The 15,817-nt window shown below is 42.2% G+C and overlaps 1 long non-coding RNA gene across 3 annotated transcripts; it reads right to left on the bottom strand.

Annotated features, from left to right (window-relative positions):
• Positions 1 to 1,710: 1,710 nt before the first annotated feature.
• On the bottom strand, positions 1,711 to 14,918 carry LOC310845440. Of its 3 annotated transcripts, none has more exons than XR_014564730.1 (5): positions 14,836 to 14,918; positions 7,485 to 7,600; positions 4,956 to 5,146; positions 4,712 to 4,860; positions 1,711 to 1,873 (listed from the first exon to the last, which is right to left on the bottom strand). It is a non-coding gene; the product is annotated as an uncharacterized lncRNA (long non-coding RNA). The 3 variants fall into 3 exon arrangements; XR_014564732.1 differs by lacking the exon at positions 1,711 to 1,873 and adding an exon at positions 3,967 to 4,083 and having other exon boundaries at positions 4,712 to 4,814; XR_014564731.1 differs by lacking the exons at positions 1,711 to 1,873; positions 4,956 to 5,146 and adding an exon at positions 3,967 to 4,083.
• Between the last annotated feature and the right edge of the window lie 899 nt (positions 14,919 to 15,817).

The raw sequence follows: 15,817 nt of genomic DNA on the forward strand, positions 1-15,817 counted from the left end.
GCTTTTTGCAAAGTTATTTTTTCATGGAATTGTCAGTCACTACCGTAGAAGAGTTATTCTTAAAGAGCTAAACACAATCCCAATGGCATTTGTCTCTTTTTCACTAGCATTTGCCCAATGCTATAAATTAAATGATTTTGGACCACCAGCTTTGCTGTAGAAAACCTTGTGTAAGCTTGATCACTACCTAGATAGAGAAACCACCTGAAAGAAATCACTCTGTCACCAAAGAAAGAGCAACATAATAGAAAAATAAATAACAAATATTTGATGATTTGTTATAACCGCTAATTCCGATACAATACTTCAGCTCAACATTTCTCTCACGTTGTATCTGCATATTTGTTTTCAACACTCCTCCAAGTGTCAGCTGCATTTGTGGACCACCTTGTCTTCCTAACATTCAAGAGAAGATAATTGTAACAAAGTGTAACTATCTTGAGTCAGGAGCAACCATGGTATCAGATTAGTGTTTTCTGGTTACCATGGAAACAACAGATGCACCAGAACGGAAGCTTCTTGTGAAAGGGGGTGGGTGTGGAGAGAATGCAATTGCTCCTAATATCATCCATGTTAAAATATCGCTACAGCAACATCAGTAAATTGGCTCCTCCGGCTTTGGAGATTTCTCTTCATGGTGATTGAAAAGCCTTATTTGAATATGCAAGGACATAACTTTGATGTGAATGTAGAGATGCGGTGGGCAACAAACAGTGTTTTTGTCTTGTGGCTATGGGCCTGTTAGGTTGGGAAAATTTGGATTCCAGACTAGGATCACAAACCTACAGCTCTAATAGTGCTAGAGAGTCTGTTCTCCAGTTCATAATCAATGATGTTTCCAAAACTCTCTGCTCATCTAGATCTTGCTGCAGAATTTGGCTTCACAGTTACACTGACTTGTTTCTAAAGTGGGGGTGACATACAGTGGTACCTCGGGTTAAGAACTTAATTCATTCTGGAGATCTGTTCTTAATCTGAAACTGTTCTTTACCTGAGGTACCACTTTAGCTAATGGGGCCTCCCACTGCCGCTGCTGCTGCACGATTTCTGTTCTCATTCTGAAGCAAAGTTCTTAACCTGAGGTACTAATTCTGGGTTAGCGGAGTCTGTAACCTGAAGCGTCTGTAACCTGAAGCCTCTGTAACCCGAGGTACCACTGTACAGTATTAGGTATTCTCTATTTTTTTCTTTAAAAAAATATTTTCTCAATTAATTAAAAACTTTTCTACCTCACCTCTCAGTAAAAAGCAGTCAAAGGAACCTCGCACTAAAACCATCAGTAGCAGTAGCACAGCAAGAGTTCTGTTCCTGTTGTTCATTGTGCTGTTGGCAGCCAGTACTTCTCCCCTTCCCCACAATGTCCTCTTGAAACAATGTAAGTCATGAGGACTCTCATTATCAGTTGCCATTTCATAGAATGATAGTTGGAAGGAACCCCAAGGGTCATCAAGTCCAACCCCCCCCCCCCCGAGCCCGGCCTTGGCTGGGGAGGGCGGGGTATAAATAAATTATTATTATTATTATTATTATTATTATTATTATTATTATTATTATTATTATCATTATTGCAAGAATCTCCCCCTCCACAGTGTTCTTATAACAATGCTATGGCCCACAGGCTTGCAACTATTTCCTTTCCTTTCCACGTCCATATCAGTGCATAAAGGCTTTTATAATAGTATAAGCTTTCAATTTATACGATGAATCCTCTGCACACAGGTTTGTAAAATGTTGTTCGCTCCACTCGACCAGCATTTTCAAACTAGCAAATTCCATGAAAGATCAGCTTTCCACTTCCCTAATTCTGTGCCGCTGTTTCTGCTGTCTCTCGAGACAGACGGATGCCAAAAACAGCTTGCTCTGTTGGGCAAAGCTGCAAGAGATACAAAGTTGAAATTCTCTTGTCCAGTATTTTACAGTGGCGGGGAGAGCAGGGTGTTAAAAGTATTACAACCATGAGACGAGGGTAAGGCAAATTATTTTCAGGTGCTGCTTTAAGAATACATGTTCTATCTCTTCTCATGAATAATAAAAGGAAGCCAGTCACCCGCTCTCTACGTTTAAAAGGCATATAAAAGAGAAGTACGTGCACTATGGAGAAAAATCTTATGGAGTGTTGCTACCCTCTCTGTGCAAGTGATGATTTTGTAGGAATTTCTTTTGTGTGCATGAAAAAGGTTCTGCAGTGGTGTCATGCAATAAACTTATGATTGACAGAGCAAATATTAGGATTTCTGCCAACACAGAGAAGTACTGTTTTGACAACTGTGTCATCGTGAATAGGAGTTACGGAAAGAGCACACTGCAGCATCTAGCTTGGGCCTATGAGGAGGTCTGATCAAGTGACTCATTCAAAAATTAAAAAAGGTGTTCCTTTGCAATGATAATTCTGTGGAGGGAAACTTAAGTCCATGCTATCCAATTTGTGAAATGCTGTTGTGAACCGCCTTCAGATGAAGGTTGGTATACAAATGCAATTAATAATAAAGGAATGTCCCCCTTGACAATATATATTTTGCACAGAATTGCATAAACGATTTCTAACTCAGCCACAAAGCATTATATTATGTGAATGAAAAGCTCTCATTGGGTGCTTCTGCCAACTGATGATGAAAGGTAGTTTGTAGAATAAGTTAAACATAAACATTTTCAGAAATACAGCTTGACAAACTTTCAACATTTAAAACTCCCACAAACTTTAAAATTTATTCTTAAATCCTCTTAGCAGTAAACACTGTTTTGAGTACAGTTGACTCTCAACTTAAGCGAGGGTTACATTCCAGGGATAATGCATAAAACTAAAATCATATATATACACTCTCCCTGCACCCCCAAATTCTCTCCCAAGGTGGGTACTATGGCAGGTGGGATTGCCAACTCCCCCCGCCCGCTTGATGTCCGCCCCTTTTAATTTTTAAAAATTATAATACATTTTTTGGCCCTGCACATAAAGCTGAATTTGCACAAGTTAAATGCTGGAATATTCTGAAATGAATAATAGACTCTATTCCTACGTGGGTTAGCCAATTGCTGCCATACTTTGTGCAACTGCTATAGCTTATAAAAGGGTCACTGATCACTGGGATCACACAACATTCCTATAGTCAATTGTTTGATGGGCGGTGGGGAGGCATTTGAGCTGAGCTGACTGTTTCATGGAAGAAATATTGATGATCAAACACCACCCCAATTATTATTGTGACTATTTCTGCCTTGCTGAAAAGAAGCATCACATGCCCAAGACAAAAAATCCACAAAAACTAAGGAAGGGAATCTTTCTAGGGGCAGAGGCAGGTTTTTTAATTATGTTGTGTTTTGCATGTTATCATCTTGTTCTGTTTGGAGAGGGATCTGGAAGTTCAGCCACATTTTGATATGTATGATTCTCCGTTGATCTCCAGTAATGACACTTTTTTCTTTTTTATGCCCTGTCCTTCAGTCTCCGGATCGTTTATTAATCCGTTCTTTACTCCCAATGTGCAACATAAGTTAGTCTTGCTTATTCAGTCATGTGAAAAAAAATGGATTCCATATGTTCTCCCTTTTGAGCTACGGGTTTTTCTTGAGTCAGCAGGAGCAATGTTTGATCTTTTGCTATTTTTAGGTACTTATTTTGCATACAGTTTAGCATCCCAGCAGAACTGTGCATGACTCCCCATTCTAAAGCCCAGGAGTTCTACTGGTATGACCTCATGTCCCATTCAAAGAAAAAGCATTTGGATTTGATATCCCACAGTATCACTACCCGAAGGAGTCTCAAAGCGGCTAACATTCTCCTTTCCCTTCCTCCCCCGCAACAAACACTCTGTGAGGTGAGTGGGGCTGAGAGACTTCAGAGAAGTGTGACTAGCCCAAGGTCACCCAGCAGCTGCATGTGGAGGAGCGGGGAAGCGAACCCAGTTCCCCAGATTACGAGTCTACCGCTCTTAACCACTACCCTACACTGGCTCTCAAAAGCAAACATGTAGCCTTGCACCATTTTTATTTGCTGATCAAGATACAAATTCATGTATATGCACACCATTCCCCTGGTTCTCCATTTGCCATCTCCAGAGAAGGGTCTCAAGGAGTGGTGAGGATGCCCTGCAACAGAATCAAGGGTAGCCTTATATTTGGCTTCAGATGCTACATATTGGCTCCATTGCCCTTGGTAGAAAAGAAGAAATAAATGGAAATGTGAAGACCAAAGCAAATACAACTGATCAAGAGAGGGACAGGGCAGGTGGGGGGAATTAAAGCATCTTAGTGTAAAATACAGGGCTTCAAAAAGAGCTGAGTAAAGATCTACACAGGGAAAACAGAGAGTCAACGAGCCTTGCCGTACAGTATGAAGACGTCACATTGCCAAATGAAAGAAAGCAATGTGGGAATGGACTGTTGAGTGGGTTTACGGGCAACAGAAGATGAGGAGGAGAGAACAGGTTGGGAAGGAGGGATATGCCAAACAAAAAGGAGAAACTTAGTGCAGCAAATATAGACACAAAAAGGAAACATCATCCATATGTCTTCCCCACAATGGCATCCTTGTCTCTTTTAACATGGGAGAAGGAAAATTGAAACTGATGAACTAATGAAGGTGATTTGTTTGTGCTTTAATATTTCTGGTCTTATTTGATCACTGGCCTACTTTGGGAACTTGACAAAAGTACACACACACACACACACACACACACACACACATGAAATAAGGGTGGAAACCTCTAATACTCACCCATGTCACTTTATCATGTCTTCACTCCTGAGCCTGTTCCATCCTGTTTCCAGTGCTGGATTACCAAATAGGCAGAGTAGACACCTGCCTATAGGTCCCACACCTTTTAGGAGCCCTATGACAATGGGTCAAAATAATAATGATTTGATCTTGAAAGAAAATTACATCAAGCTTTCTTAGTTCCACGTGTCAGGCAGAAGCAATTTTTAATTTTAATTTATCTTTTAAAACATTTATTTCTCACCTTTTCCTCCATGGGGCAGAAGGTGGTGTACATAGAACCAAAGAATCACAGAACTGTAGAGTTGGAAGGGAACACAAGGGCCATCTAGTTCAGGAGAGGGGGCTGGCCTCTGAAGACTCCTGGGGGCAAAATGGAGAGTGTGGATGCCATGGGTTTCAGATTCCCATCCCTACCCCAAGCCTGTTATTTCCCTGCACAGGAAGTCAAGGCGTTTAAATTTCAGTGTGGCGATGAATGCTGAAAAGAGACTCTTCACAAATTAGCCTACATAACAAGAAAGAATCTGTTGTTGAAACAGATTCACCAGTCACTCTTCAGCTGTTGTGGTGGGCTATTTGCAAGCATGCAGTTGCATTTAAATGCGGCTCCTTCTTACAGATGTTTTCTCAGGCGGAGCTCAAGGGAACATAGAGCCAGACGACACATTAATGCCTCTCACATGAAAAGCTGCCCAGCCAGCTCTTCCTGTTCAGAATTTTGAAGCCTTTTTGCCACCAGGTTTTTTTTTTAATAAAAAAAAACTAAACAAAGCTGGAGGGGATTGAAGTCATATACACAGGAAAGGAGGAACTGCTAGCTGGCTTTCTTCTTCTCCTCCTTCTGTGGGTGTTGTTTATCCCCAGATCTCTCTTTCATCACAGCTAACCTTCCCTAGGAGTTGGGGGAAGGGGAAGCAGCAGACTCGCATGAGACTCACATGAGATATTCACCACATCATTCATAATATTCCAATCCTGATTTTCAGATCAAGCTGCATCGTAAAGCAGTCTATGATAAATCATGCTAATGATGCAAATAAGGCGCTCCTGATACAAACTGCAATTCTGAAACGCTTCATATTATTTTCTTCCTGCTGTAGGTACACCATTCAGAGCAGTGGTGGAGAACTTCAGGCCCGGGGGGCAAATGCAGCCCTCTGTAGACTCACCCAAATTTCTAATTGTCCTGCGATTTCTAGACATGGGTCAGAAAGTTTTTCCTTTTTCTTTTGTCGTCCCACTTTCCCTGGGAAAATTCCCTGTTTACTGCTAATTGGAACTACTGTGGATTAATATTTGTAAATTCGGCAGTAAACCATGGGTTTCCCTGAGGAAAGCGACAGCCCCCCCCCCAAAGACACCCCAACCCCATCAGACCCCTGCCTAAAAATAACAGGACAATGAGAAGTGTGGGTGAGCCCTCTGTTGTGTATTCAGTGGTCTGTGTTTGCCTGAGCTTGAGTCTAGACTAAGGATTCTGAGCCCCTGTGTTCTGATTCGATACATGATATCCAATCATGTAGCATTATCAGGTTTTGGGCTACTGGCATTGGCTCTTAAACTCTGAGTTACGATTTGCAGCTTGCAGGTTTAGACAGCCAATCACACTGAGAGTGGGAGTGGTCCAAGCCTTTAGAAATACATATAAGCAGTTGCTTTGCCCCTGTTGTTCAGTTCTGTTAGCTCAATAAAGTCTCTTACTGTGATTACTGTGTCTCACCTCACACAAACCCATATACTCTTCACCCTCTGTCTGGCCCTTGAGACTTTCCACCTGGCTACACCCATGCTCAGCTACACCCCTACTTCATACCCTCCTTGAGAGCTTCGGGTCATCCTCCTCATATGAATCCACTTGCATGGAAGGGGGAAGGAGGATCACATGTTCCTGACCTGCCCCCTGTATTGCATCATTATTGCCTGATTGACATGCCTCTCACATGTTTCAAGGGTAACTTTTGCCATGTGGCAAAATGGAAGCATTTCAAATCCTGATCTCTCAAAGCTCTCAGTTGCATGAGGAGCCTGCATGCTTACAGCAAGATCCCCACTTGCAGAAGTCACCCTTATCGAGGTGCACAGATCGGGCAATGGTGACACGACAGAGGGGAGTGGTGACCCCACTCTCTTCCCTCATGCGATTGCAGGTGCACAAGGGGGGAAAGCTGAATAAGGCCAATGCCATGCTAATTCATCTGGATTTATTGGGAATCACAAAGGCCACATGAGTCTCCATACTAAATGTTCCACTACAATTGCAACAGATGGGTGAAATCGTATCCCAAATGCCCCCCAGTGTCTGGAAGCAGCAGTTCACGGTCTCTTAACATGGAGTTTTACCAGCTGTTTTGGAGGCTGTGTAGAGATAGGGAAGCTGTTGAATCCTCCGGCAGGCAGACTTTAGGGGTTTCCTATATTCCAACATAGATGTCCAAAGTTGCACAAAGTTATCTGAGCAAAGATTTCTACTTCTGAATCTACAGCACATGCTCTGTGCTGACAAATCATTTTCCAGGCTCCATGATAGCAGATCATTATTATTAGACAAGATGTATTAAGGAAGCACTTAGATTTTCAGAGAACAGATTTCTCATCCTACTGCATTATATTGCAATGCAGCAACAGAGACAATTCTGGAATTGTGGCAACACTTGCTAGGTAAACAGAGTATAGTAGTACTGTATTAGGTTTCATCTGAGAGTGTTTTAATGGTACCGCCTCACATACCATCTGTTTGAATGATTTAAAACTCTATACTGGGCTGGCTTACCTTATGACACCCTGAGATGAATTGACTACAAGTTCAGTGAAGGGGAGATATCTATATCCATCGTCTGGCAATCAGCCCCATTGTCCACAATCTTGCCATATACAATACAGCAGAGCCTGGGAATAAAAACAGAAGAAGGACCCTGTTAGTTCATACCAAAGACATATCTAATCCAATGTTCTGTTTCTGACTGTGGCCCGCTAGATGCCTCGGGGAAGCAAAACATTCCTCCTCTGTTGCCTGCTATTTAGATGTAGGCTTATAGGTAAGAATAAATATAGGGCAGAAACCTGTAACCCTCAACTCCCATCACATTTGAGTCCTGGCCATGCAGCCTGTGGCTGATGTGAACTGGAGTCTGAAGGTCAACTGGTTCCCCACCCTGTCAGTAGACCTATATCCCATAAATTAATTTAAAAGTCATTTAATATGGTGGTTATCACCACATCTGGTGGCACTGTATCCCATGTATCCATTACGGATTGGGTGAAGATTTGCTTTTTGTGGCTGTTGCTGTTCTGTTATGAACCTACCACCAAGCAGTCGCCAATGTTCTGCAGAATTACTCAACTGTGATCATAACATCTCTGCATGCTTTGCAACTTTCCATGGAGAATCATTGCATTGGTGCTGAATACTCAGGTACACTGGGGTTGTCGGCCATTAGCAGTGCTACCGAACTCCTGTTCTATAGTGGCAGTGACAGATGTCATGGCAGTGATGACCAGAAGGAGAAAGGCTGCAGGGAGCCAAAAAGCCCATCACCTACAGTACCTCCTGCTGTAGGCATATGTAGCAGCAGAAGCAGCTGTATGGATGAAGTAATGCTCCATTTACAACTCAGTCATCTGTCTCCTTCACCTGCTCGCTCAAGAAGGCATGCAGGTGTGTTATGCAGCAGGCAAGGATGGACTGATAAGATCACTGCAGAGAGAATGTACAGGAGGGTCCGTGACTATCCTGCTTCAGTGAGGTCGCGCAAGTGCAATGTCTGGAGTCAGAAGTGACAGCCTTAACATTCAATACTGAGTAGCATTGAAGGCTCAGCTGCAAAATATTGCATCTTGGTGCGATATATTTTTTTAAGTCACACATGCTTGAAACTAGCATATAGAGTTGGCAGGCTCTCACTCAGAGACCCAATTGTCACTTCAAGGCTGCAACCATCTTATGCAAGCTTCCCTAGAGATGATCCCACTGAACTCGATGAGCCCGAGTAAACAAGCTTGGAGTATCAAATTGTCATTTTAATTTCCCCCTCATGTGCAACCACACTGATTTGCCACTTTTACAAAATGGAACCTCCAGGTTTAGAGGCACAGGGCCACTGAATAACAAGTCTTGGGAACAAGCAGCAGATGAGGGCTGCTGCTTCCAGGAACCACTGGCCAGCTTCTGAGAAGTATCTGGCTGGTCCCTGCAAGCAACAGAATGCTAGACTAGCAGGGCCTTTGAACTGATCCAGCTGGGCTTTTCTGATGGCAACTAGAAGCCTTTCTTAGTCTCTCTTTGAATTTCAAGAAAAACCTGAATTTGTGTGTGTTATGGCTCCCTTAATTAATTCCAAAGCTCCGCTCCATGCTTCTTTCCCGATTTTAGCCAAATCATGCCCCACTGTTAGCCAGTAACTAAGGCCGCCATCACAAAAATTAGAGGACTAGGCCACCCTGCAATGCTAACACTGCTTCTGAGCCTCCAACAGACACCGTCCATATATCATTTACTAGATTTGAATGAACTGTAGGGGTTGGGCTCAGGCAAGGGGACAAAATCCTTAAAGCTCCATGTAATCCTTTTTTTTAATCCAAACTGCTCAAGCCGAATCATTTGGGGACTATGGTTTTGATGTAAAGTATAAATGCCAGCCACATAAATCATAGACGATACGTAACCCTCTTCAGGCTGCATTTGTGAGGCCTCCAACAATTTGCCAGCAGATGGAACTAAAAAGCAGAGAGTGTTTCCTTCAAGGAACGTTATGCATCTGGTCATCTTATGCATAAAGACTTGGGAGGCGGGTGCCCTTCGGTCTGTTTGTTTTAAAAATTCAGCTTCTTGCCCATCAGGGTGCTTTTGTGTGAAATACTTTATTCAGATCGTAGGTTCATATTTTACAGAGAAGAAACCCAAGTTCTATACTTCAAGGGCACAGAGGATCCACAGCTATACTCTGCATAGATAAGGTCCCAAGCCTAGTTAGTCAGCACCTCTGGCTAAAGCATCTCATATTTCAGGGCCAGGGAAAAATTCTGCTGGAAATCCTGGAGAGCTACAGTCGGAAAAGTTACTGGGCAAGATATATCAGTGATCTAATTTAGCATAAGCCAGCTTCTTACAGTCATAATCATGTTGTTCCATTAATATATAAACTTTTGGCTCTGCTGATAAGTGACAAGTTAATGCTACAGTCCTAAAAACACAGACATGCACACACCTTCTTAAATTAGCACTGCGATTCTGAGTATGCATACTTGAAGTCATAGGATAAGACTAAGTTAATCAATTGTCCAGAGTGGCTCCCAAAATATAAAGGGAATATTTGCTCCATAGTATTAGGTTAATAACAGTTTCACTGGCATGGTTTCCCTCAGAGAACCTTGAGAATTGTATTTTGGTAGAGGCGCTGAAGATTCTCTGTTAGAAATCCCTAGTCTCCCTACCCTTTGCAGAACTACAGAACTACACCAAATATTTCACTGTAGGCGTGGGCTCCACCAACACAGCTGATTTTATGTCAGTGTTTAGATTCATTAAGTTGACGTCAATAGACCACTGCAGCCAAGCCCCCTTTTAAGCATGAGATGTCAAGAGCTTCCATTTAAGCCACATCCTTATTGTTCCCAGTCATAATGCTTGAGTAACAAAGGCCAAACGCGCAGGTGGGATCCAAGTGGGTGGGATTTGTATATCAAATGCCTAGAAGTGTTGCCGGACAAAGTGCCTTGTCTTTCATTGAATGGCTTTTCGTACATAATTTCACCCCTTGCAAAATGTCTCATGAGTCAATTCAAGTGCTATGCATAAATCTCAGCATGGTTCTGACATGAATCATTTCCCCCTACTATCCAATATTAAACTCAGCACTTAAGGCAGGGAGTGGCGGGATAACATTTTCTTGAAAACAGTTTGCACCTTGGCAAATAAATTACATGTTCCAAAAATTACATACTGAAGAAGCCTGTTCCCCCATCCCTAGCTCTGGTACATGGTTTTAGCCTATCATTGGGATTCCTTGCCCTGCTGCCTAACTGATTTGCTTAACTGATCAGGATGTTGTGGAGATTCATCAAGTACGGATGGAGGTAGAATTCAAACATATCTTCATCTAGAATAAACAGGAGTGGCATGTCCCATTTCACTGCCACAGGTAAAACAGTAATGTGCTGCTATGCTGTCACAGAAGCCTCCCTTATCTGGTGGTGCCCGCAAAGCAGAGGCAATTGCAACAGGTTCTGGCAAGATCTCATGAGATTTCACAAGCTCTTACGGGCCAGCCCTGAGCAGAAGTAACATATAATGGTCATTTGCAGAGATGTATCACTCTGAAATATAACTACCCCAGTGCCTAGTAGCTATTAGAAGATACTCAGTCCACACCGAGATCCAGCTTGGCTGTGCATTACATTGGGAATGGGGGTCTTGAGAGCGCTGCTCACATATCCTAAGCTCAGTGTGGGCAGGCTTCTCCCAAAGTTGAAGTCATCAGGTACTTGCTAAAAAAATCATCTAGGTTTCTGCTCCCTTATCAACCTTTGTTGTTGTTGTTCTTTAATCATTTAGTCGTGTCCGACTCTTCATGACCCCATGGACCAGAGCACGCCAGGCACTCCTGTCTTCCACTGCCTCCCGCAGTTTGGTCAAACTCATGTTGGTAGCTTTGAGAACACTGTCCAACCATCTCGTCCTCTGTCGTCCCCTTCTCCTTGTCCCCTCCATCTTTCCCAACATAAGGGTCTTCTCCAGGGAGTCTTCTCTTCTCATGAGGTGGCCAAAGTATTGGAGCCTCAGCTTCACGATCTGTCCTTCCAGTGAGCACTCAGGGCTGATTTCCTTAAGAATGGAGAGGTTTGATCTTCTTGCAGTCCATGGGACTCTCAAGAGTCTCCTCCAACACCATAATTCAAAAGCATCAATTCTTCGGCAATCAGCCTTCTTTATGGTCCAGCTCTCACTTCCATACATCACTACTGGCAAAACCATAGCTTTAACTATACGGACCTTTGTTGGCAAGGTGATGTCTCTGCTTTGTCATTGCTTTTCTCCCAAGAAGCAGGTGTCTTTTAATTTTGTGACTGCTTTCACCATCTGCAGTGATCATGGAGCCCAAGAAAGTAAAATCTCTCACTGCCTCCATTTCTCCCCCTTCTATTTGCCAGGAGGTGATGGGCCCAGTGGCCATGATCTTCGTTTTTTTGATGTTGAGCTTCAGACCATATTTTGTGCTCTCCTCTTTCACCCTTATTAAAAGGTTCTTTAATTCCTCCTCACTTTCTGCCATCAAGGTTGTGTCATCTGCATATCTGAGGTTGTTGATATTTTTTTCGGCAATCTTAATTCCAGCTTGGGATTCATCCAGCCCAGCCTTTCGCATGATGAATTCTGCATATAATTTAAATAAGCAGGGAGACAATATACAGCCTTGTTGTGGCTTGCCAGTTCCTGCTCCAGGTGGATCATGTTTGGTCAAAACTCTCCACTATGACCTGTCCATCTTGGGTGCCCTGCACGGCATAGTTCATACCTTCTGAGTTATTTGAGCCCCTTCGCCACGTCAAGGCAGTGATCCATGAAGGGGCTTATCAACCTACAAGACCTAAAATTGACTTTAACAGTTTGACTGAAATTGGATTAAGAGCTCTTGAAACCTGTTTCCCCTCTTATTTGTGGTAAGCTAAGTGATGGTAGAATGCACCCCAAAGCCTGGGATAACCAATGTCTGACAAATCCCTCTGCAAACAAACCAGAGGAAATGCTCAATAAACAGGTAATCTGGAAGAGGCATGCATCATTAAAATTGAAGGGTTTATATATTTACATTCTTATCCATACATCCATTATTTAAAAAAGAAGCCTCCCTATTCATAGGGGAAGCTTATTGGGAGGGTAGCCTAGCCATCTCCCTTTTTCCTTAAGGGAATTTTGGTGCCAAATGCCATCTGCCAACTGTTTGGAGAGTTTCTGAGCCAGCCCTGGACCCCTGGCAGAACATCTATTGCTGGCGTGAGACCGGTGGCACCCACAACCTCCCTGCAAGACAGTTTAACTAAGAACTTGCCCCAAGTTCTCTGAGTGTCCCAGGTAGGGATGTGCAGAATAGAACCTCCCCATGGAATATATCTAATCTTATCAAAATACTTTGGGCTTTCCTCAACATTTTTTTTGAGTGGAATTCTCCTCAAAATTTCACTTTTGGTGGGGACTCTACCACATGCCACTGCAGGAAAACTATTTGCCTGCCCTGTATTTAAAAGTTAGCATGTTAATGTGCACCTTTTTAAAGATCCTTTTTTAGGCTCATGTGAAGCAAAAAATAAAATCCTTATTCCCCCCTTTAAGGTACTTGCTTGAGGAAAGCTGGTTACATCTGGGTCCCCCCCATTGCATTCTCAGTGCTTTTGTATTGACAAATGCACTCCATTGGCACCTTATTTGTTTTTTTACTGGATGCATTCCCACTTCATGTTGATGTCAGACAAATTTACATGGATGATTACTCCCTTAGCATGCTTATCCATCATCATAATGGCAAGATGTCACCATCCCAACAAACTCAAAGAGATCACCCAAATTCTCTCAGTTTGTCTAAAGGGTGCATTAACCTTCAGAGCTTGATTTATTCTTTATTTACACAACTTCAGTCTCCCAGGTGCTTGCTGTATGTTTTTACCTCACCTTTGTCTTTGAAGCAGGTGAGTTTTCATTGTTTCTAATACCTCATTTATCCTGAGCAGCTGGAATATGTCATTATAAACCATATCAGCCTGCCACCATTTTGTTTTCAGGCCAAAGAACCACCCATCCCTTTCCTCTTCAATTCTAATAAATAAAATAATAATAATAATAATAATAATAATAATAATAATAATAATGGTGTTATTATTAAGTCTCTAAGCAGCAAGTTCAGCACTTATCCAGGGTTCGGTTTCCTTGAAATGAAGGTCAGTAGAGACTGTGGTCTTTTTAGGGTATATGGCTTTATTTATACAACCTGAGCATAAGATGGAGGGGTCCATGGCACTAACACCCCAGCATCTAGTTTTACCCTAGTATCTGTCCTCTTTTGCATCTGCCTTTCACTCCTCATTAGAACTCTGTTCTCTGATATTTAATCTCCTATGTACATCAATTTTTTGTTTTGGACAGAGTAATATTTAGATGAGGAATGTTCCCTGCTGCCCCTCCCCAAATCTATCCCATCTCATATTTGGGCTGTATGCACAGACTACATTAATCACTTGCTAGCTGCATCCCACTGATATGACCAGATGAAGGTACCATAATACTAAATCAGGTCGTTGATCTATCTAGCTCACTTTTGTCTTGCTGTGGCTGTCGGTGCCGTGAACATTGTCAGGCCTGCAACTTGAGAATTTTTGAACTAAAGGACAGAATCTGGGAGCTTTTGGCTGTGGGTATGTTTTGCACATGCAGGCTATCTTTATAATGAAAGGGGTATGACAGAAAAAGGCAATCTGGTGGCTATATTCAGGACCTTGGACACTTCCATGCTGTCACTATTTTTGCAGGTGTGATTCAGTGGCACACACACACACACACACAAAATTCAAGCTGTGCCATTAAAGTGGATCCCACGGTCCTGCACATCAAACTTGCTCACTAAACAGGTTTTCTGGAAGCACCCCGAGACAAAATTTGTTAAGCAAAATTTTCTCTGCCCACCACCATCTCAGATAGCCTCAGATTTATGGCTTTGCCTGCTTGGATATTGTAGCTGTGCTTTTATATCATTTATAACAGAATGACATATTCATAAGAGAAAACTCTTGATTTATCTGCTTTTTAGTCTGTTGTACTTCCATTGGTTCTCTAATGAGTCACCACTGTTGCTTGCCAAAATTATGTTGTTAATACCCATCGCTTGGAGTTAATTCAGATTATTGGCTACTGAATGAAAGTGGGTTGAATTTATCAGTGCCCTTTACCAGATAATTTCTAGTTATATCTTGTCTCTAAAAATATAAATTGCTCTTTTAAATGCTTACTTGTGAAGAGTACTTCAGGCATAACTTGTAAGATGTATGCTGCTCTGTCTTGTTTGAGTCAAAATAGTGATATTAGTTGAATAGAAATCCCCACAAACATACAAATCCCTTGTCTTTTTAATTCTTACCTTTTTCTGTGCCATTGTTTCCTCTGGTTTGTCCTTCTTTGTCTCTACATGGATCTGTTACATGAGTGATCCAAGCCTTTCAGGGATCCCATATTGAACAGGATGACATCACAATGCTACCTAGTCAATCATATTAGGCTACACAGTGATATCACAGAGGTGGGATGAAAACAAACCTAATCAGCCTTGCCTGTCTCAAGGGGCTGTTGCCACAGTGAAGAAAAGGTGAAATATAAATGTAATAAAACAAGTTATGATAAATAATAGTTGGATATGCCGCTCCATGAATATATTTCTCTTCCTCATGATTGAGAAACTAGTGGATTAGACATAACGATGACTGATAGGTGTATCAAGGGCTATTAGCCATTTTCGGTAACTGAATCTTCCCTGTTTCAGAGGCAGTATACTTGAACACTAGCAACTGGGAATGGGCAAAAAACAGAGATTGTTTTCATCCCATTCTTGTGGTCTTCTCAGAAGCAACTGGTTAGTCAAAATTGGGAAAAGGACGTTGGGCTAGATATACCTTTGGTCTGATCAAGATGCAGCGCTGAACTCAGGCAGTAGTTGGGTGGGGTGTTCTTGTTAAGTTGTGGGTGAACATACCAGACGACACAGCGATTCTTCAAACAGCTCTTGTTTATTCACAGGCCAGAACAAAACTGAACTGTAGGGTTCAGCCAGCTTGCTTATATAGAGCTCCAGTACCACGCAACTGTAACAACTTTCTGTAACTATCCAATCATTGAACGTCACTTTCAAACCCTTATTTGCATATGCGGACCCAAGTGAAAACTATCTACAGTATCCCCCTGCTGGCCCAGGGTGAGAACTTCAGTACATAACAGTTCTTGACTTTATATTTCACTGCAATGTCTATTTTGCATGTGTTCTTCCAATAATAAAGTAGAATTACTGAGTGAGTTGGAAACACATATAAATAACCATAGGCATCTTCTGAAGAGCAGCAGTGAATATG

Source organism: Podarcis gaigeae (genome assembly GCF_964106915.1).
Source record: "Podarcis gaigeae genome assembly, chromosome: 5".
NCBI lineage: Eukaryota > Metazoa > Chordata > Lepidosauria > Squamata > Lacertidae > Podarcis > Podarcis gaigeae.